This window comes from Lissotriton vulgaris, chromosome 6 (genome assembly GCF_964263255.1).
Source record: "Lissotriton vulgaris chromosome 6, aLisVul1.2, whole genome shotgun sequence".
NCBI lineage: Eukaryota > Metazoa > Chordata > Amphibia > Caudata > Salamandridae > Lissotriton > Lissotriton vulgaris.
The window spans coordinates 845320781-845337994 of NC_141694.1; the positions used below are offsets into that span (position 1 = coordinate 845320781).

At 42.3% G+C, this 17214-nt stretch overlaps 1 pseudogene; it reads left to right on the top strand.

The window, feature by feature from the left end:
* The first annotated feature begins 1939 nt into the window (after positions 1 to 1939).
* Positions 1940 to 3595, top strand: LOC147708084 (uncharacterized; annotated as a pseudogene).
* The last annotated feature ends 13619 nt before the right edge of the window (positions 3596 to 17214 follow it).

Here is a 17214-nt window from a genome sequence, read left to right on the forward strand (position 1 = left end):
TGTTGTCTGGAATCCCCGGGGCAGAATAGCGGGTGGTGAGGAGAATCCACTTTGCAGTGAGGTCAGTGGCTCGAGGAAAACTAGTGCATGTTTAGGTAGAACTGGAAGCGCTAGTTAGGGTTTTCTGTATGAGTAGTTGAATAAATGATAGCAACAAGTTCGCTAATGAAACTTCAGTTGTGATATAACCTAGTAAGGGTCACACGGGGAAGAAGTAGTAGGTTTGTCGGAGCTTGAGTGATAGCAAAGGAGTTCGCTAGGGAAACTTTAGACTTAGTATATATCCCGAAAAGAGTGGATGAGTCAAAGAAGTAGCAGGTTCTCTAATGCTTGTGTGAAGGGTAGACAGAAGGGATCTATCCGCAGTATATGAAAAGTAGACAGAAGAGGTTTACTTGCAGTGAAACAAATCTTTCTTTCTAGACACTCGAGTACAGTGGCGAATGTTATACGTTGTAAACTAAACAGAGCACTTGCACTTTAAGAAAGAAATCAAGTGTCCGTTACCTTGTGAAGGAGGGAGTCAGTTGCGGAGCTGCGCTGACGTCACTCTGTGCCGCGCTGGTATTGGTCAGAACAGCGGGTGTGTAGAGGAGCTGGTATTGTAAAGGAGGGGTGAGTGCCGGAGCGTGAGAACGCGTCTCACGAAAAGGCCGCGCACCCATTGGTTGAAGTTGTTTGCAATTACAGTGTTGATTGGTTGGTGAAATTTACAAGACGCGCTAGCATTGGAAGAAAAATTTATAAACAAAAGTACGTACTTTAAGCCAGAGTTAGGTTTTACGAGGTATATGTGGTATTCGCTTAATCCCGAGACTCGACCTGATCCTAGGTACTTAGGATTTGCGAAAGATCAGTGGAAAGGTTGTAGACTAGACGGAATGTACGGGAGCAAGAGAAAAATGACTTTCGCAGACAAGGTCAAGAATTATTTCAAGAAAGACATACCTATAAAAACGAGAGAAGGAGTTATCATTCTACCACCTAATACTCCTGAATCGTTTATGATGTTTGACAAAGGGTATCATACCTGTGTATGGTTGGAAAATTGGGTGGAATATACCAAAGATGACGGAGTTTAGGCATTTCCTTTAGATGGTACCTTGAATGGTAGAATTTTGTTTAATTTGAGGACCCAGACCAAGACTGACGCAATATGAGGCCCTAGAAGAATGGGAGATTGAGGCCTTTGAGCGAGACAGACTCAGAATGGATAAGGGGTTAGCAAAATGTTATCCAAAGAATCAGAGGGAGACCCGAGAGAAAAAATTGAAACAGTGGAGACAGAATATGATGGTAGAAGGACCATTTCCTGTATGTGCTGTAGACGAACCCATAGGAGGAAAAAGGACAGAGAAAACCCGACACTTAATGACTGCAGGTGATTCAGAAGATGAATACCTGGAGGATTTATTAATGAAAAATCCACCACCATATGATGAGGAGTCTAGGTCCTTGAGTTCAAAAAAATCCATTCTTTAGGCCTTCCAGTAATAGAAGGGCCAGTGCATCTGATACGGCAGGACCAGGTTATAGGCCTAGTGGTAATGAGGGTTTGAGCCTGCCCGATACAACTGTTCCATGTTATAGACCGTCCTGTGGGGAGGGACCAAGTACGACCATTCCCACTGCCCCGAATCTTTATCCACCTTTAAATCCACAAGTAATACATGAGACCTCCATGGAAAAGGATTTACAGGACCGAGAAAGGGGAGCCTTAGCTAAACAGAGAAATGAACTCATTCAGAAAATATCCCAGCTAAATTCAAGTCCTGAAGCTCTGACAACTCCAGTAACCATTGGCCCGGTTGTTCCTCTTTATGGGGATAGACAGGCTAGTCCAAAGACTCCAGTTATTACTCCAGCTGTAGTGCAGCCAAGAAAAGAGCCTTTAATAGTTGATGACCAGGCAAGTGAATGCAAATCTGTAATTTCCCTGATGGATTTGCCCATAAGGGAACCGGAAGGCAGTGCACAGAGAAAGAACACTCAGACTAGTGCAAGAGAAGTCCTGATAGAGTCATCTGCAGGTACTCGAAGTGCCAAGGTAGTGACTCCGGAAGAAATAGATCAATGGACCCAAGAGTTAGAAAAAATAAATCCTCAGCCAAAACCATTAGATATTTACAAATTAAGAACAGAATTGGAAGAACTGATGGCTGGAAATTTGGGACTAGACAGGCTGAACACTCTTAGTGAGGAAGAGCTTCTGTTCATCTGTAAGACTATTACTAGAAACACCAGAGTGTTCCATGAGAAACTAATGGACACAGCAGCTAATATGGGAATAGATGTCAGCAAGTCCAAAGTATTGCAAAAACCCTACAGAGGAGAATTTTCTGACAAAGATTTAGAAAACATGAACGTGTCAGGGAAAAAGGTGCAGATAAGAGAATTGCTGAACCTGTTACAAAAATGGGGAGACCTAGAAAAATGGAAAACAAGGTGGGCGAAGAAAAAGGAAGACAGTAGGTCCAGACAAGTGACCTCTGAATATGTCCTAAAAGAAGCTGACAAGGCAGAAACATTGTATCCCATGAGAGAAGTGCCAGGGGAAAAATATGTACATGTTCCATGGTCCCAACATGATATTGTGTCATTCACAAATGATTTCCCAAAATTATGAGAAAAACCTGTAGAATGGTACAGGCAGGTTGAGAGATTTATAAAAGTTCAAAAATGTCTCTTGAAAGATCTAGATGGGTTCTTTGACATTGTAGTTCCCGTAGATTTATGGACAGAATGTAAAATTGCTGTTGATTGGCCAAGTGAAGAGTACGCGAGAGACCCAAGGACAGGAGCCCCCTCAGCGGAGGTAATGAGAAAGTATGACCAGGTAATACTGTACTTGAAAGGCAAGGTGCCTGCTAAAGAAACTGATTGGACCCGTATAGATAGAACTACCCAAAATCGTGATGAAACTGTACACTCTTACTATGAAAGACTGTTACAGGTGTTCAAAACGTACAGTGGACTAGATAACATTGAGATGAAGGACATGACCCATTTCATTTATCGATTCGTGTTAGGGTTAAGACCTGAAATTTCACAGTGGATTAAAGACAATAAAATCTGTTGGCAAGCCAAGCCTATAGATGAGGTCCTGAAGTACGCCAAGTATTGTGAAGATGAGCTAGAAAATAAACGAAAAGAATTAAAAGAAAAGGTTATGTGGGCACAAGTAAAATTAGCAGAGCAACAAGAAAAGCAGTTAAGTAAAATGAATAATAATACCCAGAATCAAGGCCCTGGGGGTGGAGGAAAGCCCAGAGTAAAAATGAGCCGAGAGGAGGCTAAAAAGAAGTTCCCCTGTCACGTGTGCGGAAAAATAGGGCACTGGAGAGACGAGTGTCCGGCGGTACAGAATGGTAACGTGCCAAATAATGATTTCAATCCACAGGTGCAGAAGGAGGGGCCACGAAAGACACAGCAACAGGTAAAACAGCAACAGTTGCCTCGTGCACCTAGGCCAAACTATAGGAGTAAAGCACAACAGAGTGAGGAAGCAGAGGTTTGGGAAGGAAGGGAGGATAGAAATGCAGCAACTTCGCATTTCCTGTTGAATGATACATTCCTCTGTGATGAACCTTACTGACGGTGCCTGAGGGGGGAGGACGAGGAGTGCGTGCTTGGCGCCTCCTTGCCGATAGACCAGTCAGGGCCATACATTGAAGGAAAGGTTGAAGGAAATGATGTCACCTTTCTGTTGGACACTGGTGCTACCCGTTCTACTGTGAGAACAGCAGATGTTCCAAACCTACCCCTCTCGGGAGAAGCAATCCAAGTAGTGGGTGTTTCTAATCAATTAATTAGTACCCCAGTTACTGAGCCAATGGAGATTACAATAGGGAACTTCAAAGAGATGCACAGATTTGTAGTCTGTGATTCAAGTCCTGTGAACTTACGAGGACGTGATTTGTTGTGCAAAATGAATTGTACCATCTTTTGCACACCAAAAGGCATTGAAATTGAGACCCCAGATGAAGATGGAATTGACAAATTGATGTTAATAAGGCCTGACTCAGAAATTAAAAGACTGACAATACAAGACTTACCTGAAGAACTCCAAAAGACAGTGAAACCAGAAGTATATGATTTTACTGGAAAAGATGTAGGATTAATGGCAAATGTTGACCCAATTAAAATAGCCATAAGAGAAGATGCAGTGTACCCAAATACCAAACAGTACAAAATGGGTGCAGAAGTAAAAGCAGGGGTTGCCATCGAAATAAAAAGATTGTTAGAGGCAAACATCATACAGGAGGTAATGAGCAGTCCTTGTAACTCGCCCATAATTGGAATTAAGAAACCGAGTGGTAAGTACAGGGTAGTGCAGGACCTGCGCAAGGTAAACAAAATTGTCATTCCTTGCTGTCCTATTGTACCAAACCCTGCAGTGATTTTGTACCAAATTCCATGGAATGCTGAATGGTTTACCGTTATTGACTTATGTCACGCATTCTTTTTAATCCCATTGCATCCAGACAGCAAATTCCTTTTCTCATTTGAATTCGACAGTCATGTAAATGTAAATGTGTAAATGTGTTTCGATTTATATAGCGCACTTTAACCCAGGGGCCTCAAGGCGCTTGCTTAGGAAACCCGTCCTGGTATTCCCCTGTGAGATAACCCCGGCAGGGTATCCACAAGGTGAAAGCCAGGCATCCCGCCGCGAGGGGCCGTAGTGGAGATTAAGCAAGCTATTGCCCAGAGTCGCAGAGTGTGACCCCGTGAGTCGAGTAGGCACCAGAGCGAGAATTGTCGACTCCGTGGAATTTTTTAGCCCGAGACCCGCCGAGGCGGGGAATCGAACCCTGGTCCACGGCCATCTGGAATCGTGTCCCCCAGGGGTACACAGTCCCCCAGGGGTACACAGAGAGTCCTTCAATCTTTAATCAGATTTTGAAAAAGTGCCTTGAATCCTTGGTCTTACCTGGAGAATCAGTCCTGGTGCAATACATAGACGACCTCTTGGTGGCGTCTAAAAGTCGGAAAGACTGTGTTATTGACACCATTGCCTTACTGAACCATTTAGGTGAAGGAGGGCATAAAGTATCACCAGACAAATTACAGTTCTGTACCTCTTCGGTGAAATATCTGGGGCACCAGATAGAGAAAGGTATCAGGAAAGTAACCACAGAAAGAATCATGATAATTCGAAACATGCATCTACCCAATACTCAGAAAGAAATCAGAATGTTCCTTGGGGTTGTAGGATACTGTAGACAGTGGATTGTGTGATTTGCAGTTCTAGCAAAACCATTAATAAAAATGACAAAGAAAGGAGCAAAGGACCCAGTGGAATGGGATGAGGAAAGCATGTCAGCTTTTACAAAATTACGAGACTGTCTGTGTACAGCTCCTGCATTAGGAATGCCTGATTATTCAAAAGAATTTGCACTGTTTTGTGACACACGAGACAATTGTGCACTGTCAGTCCTAACCCAAGCGCATGGTTTGACTAGACGTCCTGTGGCATATTTTTCTGCTACTTTGGATCCAGTGGCTGCTGGATTGCCTAGATGTCTGAAAGCAGTAGCTGCAACTTGCATGAGTCTTGAACAGAGTGAATCCATCATTATGGGACATCCCGTAACTGTGTATGTTCCACATGCAGTTGTAATCTTACTGACTCGAACTAAAACTCAGTACCTCACACCTAGTCGGCTGACTAAGTATGAAAGAATCCTGGTGGGCGGAGCAAATGTAACCATTACTCAATGTAATATATTGAGTCCAGCTACCCTATTACCAGATTCCCTCATTGCAGAGATAAAGGGAGAGGTCGAGCATGATTGCATTGACCTGACCGAGTTCAGTACAAAACCACGCCCAGACATTAAAGAAATGCCTTTGCCTGTTGAAGATTTTGAACTGTTTGTAGATGGCTTGTGTCTAAGACATGAGGATGGAGGGGCACTGGAGAGACGAGTGTCCGGCGGTACAGAATGGTAACGTGCAAAATAATGATTTCAATCCACAGGTGCAGAAGGAGGGGCCACGAAAGACACAGCATCAGGTAAAACAGCAACAGTTGCCTCGTGCACCTAGGCCAAACTATAGGAGTAAGGCACAACAGAGTGAGGAAGCAGAGGTTTGGGAAGGATGGGAGGATAGAAATGCAGCAACTTCGCATTTCCTGTTGAATGATACATTCCTCTGTGATGAACCTTACTGACGGTGCCTGAGGGGGGAGGACGAGGAGTGCGTGCTTGGCGCCTCCTTGCCGGTAGACCAGTCAGGGCCATACATTGAAGGAAAGGTTGAAGGAAATGATGTCACCTTTCTGTTGGACACTGGTGCTACCCGTTCTACTGTGAGAACAGCAGATGTTCCAAACCTACCCCTCTCGGGAGAAGCAATCCAAGTAGTGGGTGTTTCTAATCAATTAATTAGTACCCCAGTTACTGAGCCAATGGAGATTACAATAGGGAACTTCAAAGAGATGCACAGATTTGTAGTCTGTGATTCAAGTCCTGTGAACTTACTAGGACGTGATTTGTTGTGCAAAATGAATTGTACCATCTTTTGCACACCAAAAGGCATTGAAATTGAGACCCCAGATGAAGATGGAATTGACAAATTGATGTTAATAAGGCCTGACTCAGAAATTAAAAGACTGACAATACAAGACTTACCTGAAGAACTCCAAAAGACAGTGAAACCAGAAGTATATGATTTTACTGGAAAAGATGTAGGATTAATGGAAAATGTTGACCCAATTAAAATAGCCATAAGAGAAGATGCAGTGTACCCAAATACCAAACAGTACAAAATGGGTGCAGAAGTAAAAGCAGGGGTTGCCATCGAAATAAAAAGATTGTTAGAGGCAAACATCATACAGGAGGTAATGAGCAGTCCTTGTAACTCGCCCATAATTGGAATTAAGAAACCGAGTGGTAAGTACAGGGTAGTGCAGGACCTGCGCAAGGTAAACAAAATTGTCATTCCTTGCTGTCCTATTGTACCAAACCCTGCAGTGATTTTGTACCAAATTCCATGGAATGCTGAATGGTTTACCGTTATTGACTTATGTCACGCATTCTTTTTAATCCCATTGCATCCAGACAGCAAATTCCTTTTCTCATTTGAATTCGACAGTCATGTCTACATCTGGAATTGTGTCCCCCAGGGGTACACAGAGAGTCCTTCAATCTTTAATCAGATTTTGAAAAAGTGCCTTGAATCCTTGGTCTTACCTGGAGAATCAGTCCTGGTGCAATACATAGACGACCTCTTGGTGGCGTCTAAAAGTCGGAAAGACTGTGTTGTTGACACCATTGCCTTACTGAACCATTTAGGTGAAGGAGGGCATAAAGTATCACCAGACAAATTACAGTTCTGTACCTCTTCGGTGAAATATCTGGGGCACCAGATAGAGAAAGGTATCAGGAAAGTAACCACAGAAAGAATCAGGATAATTCGAAACATGCATCTACCCAATACTCAGAAAGAAATCAGAATGTTCCTTGGGGTTGTAGGATACTGTAGACAGTGGATTGTGGGATTTGCAGTTCTAGCAAAACCATTAATAAAAATGACAAAGAAAGGAGCAAAGGACCCAGTGGAATGGGATGAGGAAAGAATGTCAGCTTTTACAAAATTACGAGACTGTCTGTGTACAGCTCCTGCATTAGGAATGCCTGATTATTCAAAAGAATTTGCACTGTTTTGTGACACACGAGACAATTGTGCACTGTCAGTCCTAACCCAAGCGCATGGTTTGACTAGACGTCCTGTGGCATATTTTTCTGCTACTTTGGATCCAGTGGCTGCTGGATTGCCTAGATGTCTGAAAGCAGTAGCTGCAACTTGCATGAGTCTTGAACAGAGTGAATCCATCATTATGGGACATCCCGTAACTGTGTATGTTCCACATGCAGTTGTAATCTTACTGACTCGAACTAAAACTCAGTACCTCACACCTAGTCGGCTGACTAAGTATGAAAGAATCCTGGTGGGCGGAGCAAATGTAACCATTACTTAATGTAATATATTGAGTCCAGCTACCCTATTACCAGATTCCCTAATTGCAGAGATAAAGGGAGAGGTCGAGCATGATTGCATTGACCTGACCGAGTTCAGTACAAAACCACGCCCAGACATTAAAGAAATGCCTTTGCCTGTTGAAGATTTTGAACTGTTTGTAGATGGCTTGTGTCTAAGACATGAGGATGGAGGCCTTAGTGCTGCATATGCAGTGTGCACATTAGAACGTGCAGTAGAAGCATCCTATTTGTTTGGAGTCAAGTCTGCACAAGTAGCCGAATTGATTGCATTGGCAAGAGCCTGTAAAGTTGGGTAAAATAAGAGAACAACCATATATACGGATAGCCAGTATGGTTATGGGGTTGTGCATGACTTCGGCCAATTGTGGCTGCAAAGAGAGTTCCTGACTTCTTCAGGTACTCCTATCAGGAATGGGAAGGTTGTACAGGAGCTACTGGAAGCGATCCAGTTACCAAAACAATTGGCAGTGGTCAAGTGTGCTGCTCACAAATCTGGCAATGACGATGTGACAGCAGGTAATCGATATGCTGACCAACTAGCCCAATATTGTGCAAGATATAAAATGTCAGTCAATATCAAGTTGGGGGGAAATGGAAACAGCTGCCAACTTATGGTGTTTGAGGATGTACAATCATGGGAAGAACTGAAAGAATTGCAAAATGCAGCAGGACCTAAGGAAAAGAGAAGATGGAGAAGGTTGGGTTGTCAGAAGAGGAATCAGGATGGTGTCATGGTTCACACTGATGGTATGCCTGTATTTCCTGACAGCTTGCTTGCTCTTATGGCCCGGCTAATACATGGAGATGCACATATAGGCAGGGATGCTATGGTTCGTGTCTTTAAACAGACATGGTTCAATTCGAAATTCAGGAACATTGCAGAGGCACTCTGCCAAGGTGATTAACTTGTCAGCAATTTAATCCTGGAAAGAAAACAGTAGTTTTGCCAGGTACAATCGGAAAAGCAGAAGGTCCTTTTGTCAGACTACAAATTGACTTTATACAGTTACCCCTCTGTAAAGGAACGAGGTAAGTCCTTGTCATTGTCTGTTTATTTTCAAAATGGGTAGAAGCTTATCCTGCAAAGAAAAATGACGGCATTACTGTAGCCAAATTGTTACTGAGGGAATTGATACCTAGGTTCGGTTTTCCAGTTACAATTGAATCAGACAGAGGTGGGCATTTTCAAAATGAAGTAATAGGCCAGCTCTGTGAAGCATTCAAAATTACCAAAAAATTGCACTGTGCATATCGCCAAGAGGCTTCTGGAGTGGTAGAACAACTGAATGGCACTATCAAATCAAGATTAGGAAAAATGTGTGAGTCTACTGGAATGAATTGGATAGACACCTTGCCCCTTGTCCTGATGGGAATCAGAAGTATTCCAGATCGGAAGGCAGGCCTGAGCCCCCATGAGATCCTGATGGGAAGAGTAATGCGACAAGCATGGGTACCAGGACACAAACTGCTAAGCATTTCTGATGATTTGGTGCTAGAGTACTGCAAGCAACTGGGTGACCAAGTGCGTTCTATCTCTCACCAGATTGGGGAAGACGCCGTCGCCAGGCCAGCAACTCCAGCCCATAATCTGAACCCGGGTGATTGGGTTGTACTAAAGAAACACACCCGGTCGAGTTGCCTTGCACCGAAGTAGGGAAAACCCAGACAAGTGATTCTTGTTACCACAACAGCGGTGAAGTGTGAAGGTGTGCCGAAGTGGATCCATGCCAGCCATACGAAAAGGATGACAGAAGACGAAGAAACTGAGGCGGAAGGTTGTGCAGCTGAGGGGTCTCTTGAAGTTGGTCCTGAAGTAGCTGATGACGAACAACCGAGCACCAGTCAAGATGAGTGGATCCCAGTAATCGACCTGACATTCGATCCAATAAGAACCAGAAGACAAACCTACTTAGATAGAGAGTGGGATAGTGAGGACGAGACAGGAATAGAAAAGGATAATCAGATCATTGAAATCCATGTCAAATCAGATAACGAGGAAGGTCAGATAGGGACAGAATATCGACACACCTCCAAGAACTCCTGAGATTGAAAAGGGACAAATAGAGAATAGGGCGAAAGTTCAAGCAGAAGAAAATCAAGGGTTCGAAGTGCTTGAACAGGATCAGATAGAAATAGATAAATGTGTTCAGGAAGAAGAATTTGAAATAAAACAAAGCCAAATCCAGCATACACCTGAACCAGGCCAGCTTAGTGACCAGGCAGAAGAAACAGACCCAAGACCTGAAACTAGTCAGACAGATAGGGAAAAAGAAACCATCGAAGCAGATGTGCCACAACTGAACGAAAATAAAAGAGCATTAGAGGAAAGCCAAATAACAGTGCCAGTCAAAAAATTCAAGAAAAAGAAAAGTGAACCAAGGTTCATCAAAAGACTGAGACTAAGACTAAAAACTGTAGAGGAAAAGCTTGAGGAAAGGAAACAAGCCTCCAGAGAAAAGGAGAAATCTGGAACCAAGCCTAAGAGAAGAAGTGCCCGAATAAAGAGACAAAACAGTAAATATCAGAATCCAGAATGGACTTACCTGGTACTGGAAGAATATGAGGATCTTGATATAAGTGATGAAGAGGTGATTGCTAATCAGAGTACCGAAGAAGAAGAGCCAACCTGAAGTTGTTCTGTGTAAGAAACCTGTATAAAGTTACAAAGAGGGGTTGAAAAACTTCTTTTGAGCCAAACATGTCTGATTCCAATGTGAATGGAAGACCTAGGCGAAATTGTTGTAAAACATGCTGTCAAATATGCGTATGTAGTATAGCACTAATACTAATACTATGGATAGGACTGACCATAACCATTCCCTCTATGATGAGCAAAAACCCAAGTCTGTACCCCAATAATAATCTGCCTGATGATACTGTAGAATCACACACTAGAAATACACCACAAAGTATAGACGTATTAGACAGACCACTTAGCCTGAAACAAACAAAACTAGATTTAGAAGCATCAGATGAGGAAGACTTACACTTTAACAAGATTAAGAACAAAACTCATTTAAATGTTTTTGCAGACCTATTAGTACATTATGTAGAGACGATGGAAACAGATGACTGTTATGTCTGCATGAAGCTACCCACTTCAGTAGCTGAAGGCGTGACTTACCATCACTTACCCTTAACCTATGGGATTTCCTGCAGTATACTGACTAGCCAATTTTACAGAAGAGGACCGTTACAGTATTACTACTCAAACCTTGACGTGACATTTTCAGAAATTCCTGTTCGAAGAAACCTGAACCCTGTACATACGACTAGAGATGTAGCTAAAAATATGGGTGATTATTTTCTAACTGTAGGAAAAATTAACATAGATGACGCACACAAAATAACTTGACTTGTTCCTTACATGAAAAGGAGAAAGAATTTCTAGATATGGTAGAAAAGAGAAGAGAAAGTTTCCAAAAGAAAGCCAAAGACAAGACTCAGAAAGTTCCTAAATGGGCAGAAAATATAGAGAGTACCTCAAATGGTAGAGCAAATGCTGCCTTGTTGCTGGATTTCGAAAAGAAGGGGAAGCTTTGTCTTCACAGAGAAATGACTAGTTACTATAATAACATATTCATTGGTTCCAGTGAGTGTGAACATAATTATAAGGTAATTGGGGGTTGGGGATTCAAAAATGGGTCAGAGCCAGTGTTTCCTGGAATTTATTTTATATGCGGAAACAAGGCTTATTTCAAATTACCGGACCATTGGTACGGAAGCTGTTACTTTGGTATTGTCTTTCCAAAGATATACCATGTGGGAAAAAGCACTGGAAGCACTGAAAAGACTAACAAATTAGCCCGCACAAAAAGAGAAAGTGCCGGAGAAATAGTGGGAGATATTTTTAGTGCATTGATACCTGCAGTGGGAGTGACTCTGAATACACACAGAATTTGCAAATTGTCAACAGTAGTGGATCGGTTATCTACTGACACTGCTGGAGGTTTCCTGATGGTCAATACCGAAATGGTTGCGATCAGATCTATGGTTTTACAAAACAGGCTTGCTCTTGACCCCTTATTAGCAAAAGAGGGCGGAGTCTGTAGAATGTTGAAAGCGCAACATTTTTGCACTTACATACCTGACAAAGGTGTAGATATCAAAAGGTATGTGAAGAACATTACAAATTTGGAAAAAGAGCTCAAACCACTGGAAGTTGACAGTGCCTGGAAGAGACTAACTGATGGTCTCTGCTCTGTAGGTCATTGGTTTTCTAACTTAGGGAAAAGTCTTTTGAGTAAAATACTATTGCCAATCATGGGAATAAGTATAGTAGTGTTTATCATATTCATTTGTTGTAAATGTCGCAAACATCAGAAAAAGTATACTGTGAACAAGAGAGGAGTGAAAAGAAATGTGGATAAATTGGAACTGGAGGAACTGAATAATCAAATTTATAAAAGGGTGAAAAATTCTCACCCTAATAAAGAAACTAAAGAAAAGATTAATCGAATGCTTGAAGAGATTGAACTGGGGAAAATGTAACAAGTTGATATCTGGTTCCATAAATAGTGATGATAGTAAATATCATCAAAGAGGGGATTGATGGAGCAAGTATTCGCACGTTACGCAACTTGCTTGAATTCATGAACCTCGAGTAACTTTAACTCTGTAATCAATTTGTTTGTCTCACTAATATTGCACATTTACACTACACGAGGGTATCCCAGAGAAGCTTGCATATGTGTTTACTAAACAGTAATAACGCTTGCTTTTAAAATGGTCGCTGCTTTGCGGGAATCTAGTCTGCGCATGCGTAGGTCATACCCATGTGATGTGACGCACTCGCAGTTCTGGAGGGAACTTGTTGCTCATGTGCAGTATTGCTAAAATGGCCGCTTTGTTTTCTCACATGCTCCGTGCTTGCATTGCTGCTTTTGCAAAGCTGTTTGTTTTGCCTAACTCCTAATGCTATAGTTATTATAAAGTAAGGGATGTAGTATAGCCATTTACGGTATACAGTGTATTCATTTTTTTCCTGTGTTTTAAATTGTTTTTGCTTACTTTTCATGTAACATTCTCCGGGGGCCCGGGAGAGGCTTGCTACTCCATCTTGGAAGCCCGTGTGGTACCAGTCATGTGATGGGGGAAAAGAAAGTCATGCAGCAGTGGAACCCAGCCAGCTGGCAGACACAGCCAAGATGCTCCTGGGAACCTGAACTCCAACCCAGCAAGACGAAGCTGACTTGTACCTGCATTTGCAACATTTGTATTCTTATTGTGTACCCCATTGTCTTCTTAAACTCTCTTGCCATGGGAACTGGAATGTAAGGGGTGGGTTCGATAAATGAATATTAAGTCTGAGAAAGTCAAAATTTTAGGAGGTACCATGACCTAACCTCCTCCCTTGCCCAATCAGAAATTAGGGAACCTTTCACTTGCAACATTTGTGGGTGGTACATTGACCCGAAAACAGTATAATTAGCCTAGGTTTAGCTAGAGAAATTGTCCGACTTGTCCGAATAGCTGACCTGTCACTGACCCAACGAACTCTATAGGTGATTGATACAGAGAGCTGCGGAGCACTCTGTCCGTAAATTCCACAGACTCAGTCGGGGTTTGGGAAACCTTAAGTGCTGGCGAAGCACTTTGCTGGGAGATTTGAGAACCCAATCGGGGTTATTGGTAGATTTCTTGCAGAGAGGGGGTAGGGCAGGCGTTGCATCCGAAGCTGCAGGTGTTGGTCGTACCCTTTGGTGAGCCCGGTCCGGATCCAAATCCTGGGGTTATCCTGTCCTGACTGTCCATGAGCTGTACCTGCTCGCCTACTGGCAACCTAAGTCCTTGAGGGTCCTTTCCCGCCTTTTCCAACTGATCCGTGGTCAGGGTTAGTCTTCAACCTATCCTAGGTAAATATAATAGAGTATGGGTGTTTGTCTATCTAAGTTTCTCTTTCTTGCCCTGAATAAAGCATAATTGCCTACGTCTTTTACCCTGTTTTCTATAAATAAGCTTTTTTGTGCAAACATGTCTATTAGCATGTTCCATTCTCTCCCTACCCTTAGTCGAATTCAGAATCACATGCATGTATAGTGTGTTCCATTGTTACCCTCCCTTTAGAGATTAAGCCCATCTGGACAAATCAAGTTGCATAAATTTTGTTTCTTATAAACCATTAGTGATAACTGAAAGTTTTCTTTGATTAGTATGTTCCCTTTCTTTACCCGCCTTTAGTGAAGTTGCGAAAGTCTGCTGGTTTAAAATAGCGTGTTCCTTATTTTCCCCTTTCCTTTATTTCCGATTTCTAAATGTTTCTTACTATAATTCATAGTTATACCATCTTTCTAATCCTAGTTATAAACAGTTTGATTTGTGTAAATGTGTGGCTCATGGCAATTGAGAATGAAGAGAACTAGATAAAGGTTTTGAAAACTTCTTGCGTCTGTGGTTATTATAAATTACAAACCGTTATTTCAAATGTTGCATGAAACTTTGGTGCTGTCTACCTACTCCCAAAACTAGCTCCTGATCCATTGTGATCTTAGGTACCTGTTACAAGGATTGGTAAGTCAGGTGCACGGTAATAGAAAGGTGGAAACTGAATTGCTGATAACAGCGTGTAGGTTACCTGATTAAAGTATACATGAAAAATTAGTTTATGGGCCCGAGTGTGCATTATGTTTGGTCGGGTGACCTGCGCGCTCTATCAGACGCGCAGGGCCTTTCCAAATCGTCGCCAAATGTAATGGAATATATGAGGGTGGTCCATTCTTTGTAAATTCAATGATGTATTTATTCCAGTAGTATTCAGGAAGAGAGACCCACCAGGAGCAGTCTGTGCTCTGCTCAGCCCATTCAGCAACTGATTCAATCATACCAACATTCTAACATTCAACATTCTAAACTGAGCAGCATACTACAGATCACCATTGTCTCCATGCCTGTTTGTGAATATCCGTGGGAAATGGTATGTATAGATATTTTGGGACCAATAAGCAGAATGAGTGAGGAAGGTAAGTATGTGATTGTGTTAGTGGACATGTTTTCTAAATGGTTTGAAATAAAGATTGTGACCAAAGCAGATGCCAACACTGCAGTGCTATTTATGGAACAGATGTTTTTGAGGGAATGGTCCCAAGAGAGTTGTTACCGACAACGTTCAGCAATTTACTTCCAAAGAAGTGAAGGAGTTGTTGGGCAGGAATGGGATGGAACATAATTTCATGTCAGTGTATCATCCTGATGGAAATGGAAATTTTGAACGATTTAAATGGGTAATCATGGGTAGCATTCAAATATCTTTAAGTAAAAGAAAAGTGTGGCAATCAGAGTTACAGAAACTGATTTGGTCATATCGCACTACGCCCAATGTAACAGGGTTTACCCCATTCAAATTTTTGAGGCGGCAGGAGATTTACACTAAGGATCTATGTTGATGTCTAGGCAAAGGCTCAGTGATTGGTTCCAAGATAAGGTCAGACTGAATACTGAGAAGGCACAAAACACCTATAAGGATTATTATGACTGCAAACATGGTGTATCTAGTCAAATTTAGTGTTGGAGATTGGATGAAAGTCAAAATTCCACAAATGATATCCAATGGCAGTGACAGATATACTGCACCATTAAAAGTTGTCAACGTGCTTAATATTTCTGCTAAAATGACTGATAGAATGGTATGGCATTTCAGTAGATTGACAAAAATGTGATAGGGGTGAGAGAAGGATGTGTGATAAAGAGTGTGAGCGTGCTGGGAAATCTGATCAGCGTGCTGGGGAATCTGATCAGAGCTATTGATTATTTGAGAATACCTGTTGTTAGGGTGGAAAAAAAATAAGGTTGAATGGTAATAACAATGTTGAGTGCAATAGAGAGAACAATGTGAGGAGGGGAGTGGAGAATGTGTCGGATGAAGTGGCGAGGAGTGGATGTGGTGGAGAAGATGGCATAAGGTCATTCAGATGTATGGCCGCGTAAATAGAAGGATTTTCTGTGACTTGTATACATTTGTTCATTGAGATTTTGGTTGAGTTTGGGTTTGTGGGATTATGGTAGACTATAACCTTATGTTTGATATTTTTGTAATAGATATGTGTGTGGTTACACTTATCCTACGCTGTAAGTTAATAATATTTTTTACTTTTGTTGTTCGTTTCTTTTAAGATTTGTGTGTTTAATAAAATGGGGAGATGTGTTGTGTCTTGGTTTCTGTGGAATGTGGAACCCTCTGGCAGATTTAGAATGTGAGCACCGAAGGATTCCCTGAAGCGTCATTTAAAGTGAAGGTTGGAGGAGGGAGGAAGCAGGGCGTGCTAATAAAGAAGTTTTACTGTTATTCATGAATCTGGGTGAACACCATCCTCTTTCTCTTTGCGCCCCAGTTGACCTCCTACCACATGTTGGCCCAGACTTCTTTGTTTCTGTACACCATTGTCTGTAAGAGCCATGTCCTCCCTGCCTGGGCTTCCATGTCTCAGAGCCTCGCTGTCTGTCAGACTTTTGCCTCTGTCTTTCCCCTTGTCTGGGCGACTCCATGTGTGTGGCTGGAGAGGGTCAATGACGGCTCACTGACTGTGCGATATCATGACGCTTTTGAATCTCCTCTGGGCACAGTTCCTGATTGGATACAGCCTTCCTATGAGGCACCGCACAATGAAATCATTATACATTTGGTAGCAAGGCTTCTGAGCAGCACCATCAACAAGTAATGAGTGTAAGTGCCTGGAGATTGTTTTCGCCAGTTTTTGCGAGTGGTATCATAAAATACTGTAATACAATATGCTAATTTTTTTTAAAGCAAAGCTACTTCTTATTTTTTTTATTAACTATTTTTTCTCTGACAATTGCAATTTGCAAAACTTTGTTGTAAAAAAAGGAGAATCCAACACAAGAATGAAGTGCTCTGTCTGTGTTTTTTTTTTTAAGAAAATCATTTTCCTACAAAACAGCATTCTGCTGTATGCTTACTGTTGACGGGAAACCGCTCTGCAAAAGGGGAGCCTGCATCAGCAAACATAGCATGATTGTCGAGCTTCATTAGCAGAAGTGCCCTGTGATCAGATTTGCAAGGCGCGCCCCATGCAGTAATCCTCCTACAGAGCCTGTGTGCGTGTCTGTGTGAGAGCGTGCATGGCTAGCCTGTGCTCGCTCGCTCTCTTTCTCTCTCTCTCTCTCTGCTCGCACAGCCCGTGTGAGCTGCCTGGCTGGCTCGGGGAGGAGGGACTAAAAGCAGCAGGAGGAGGAGTGCGGTGGTGGGGGC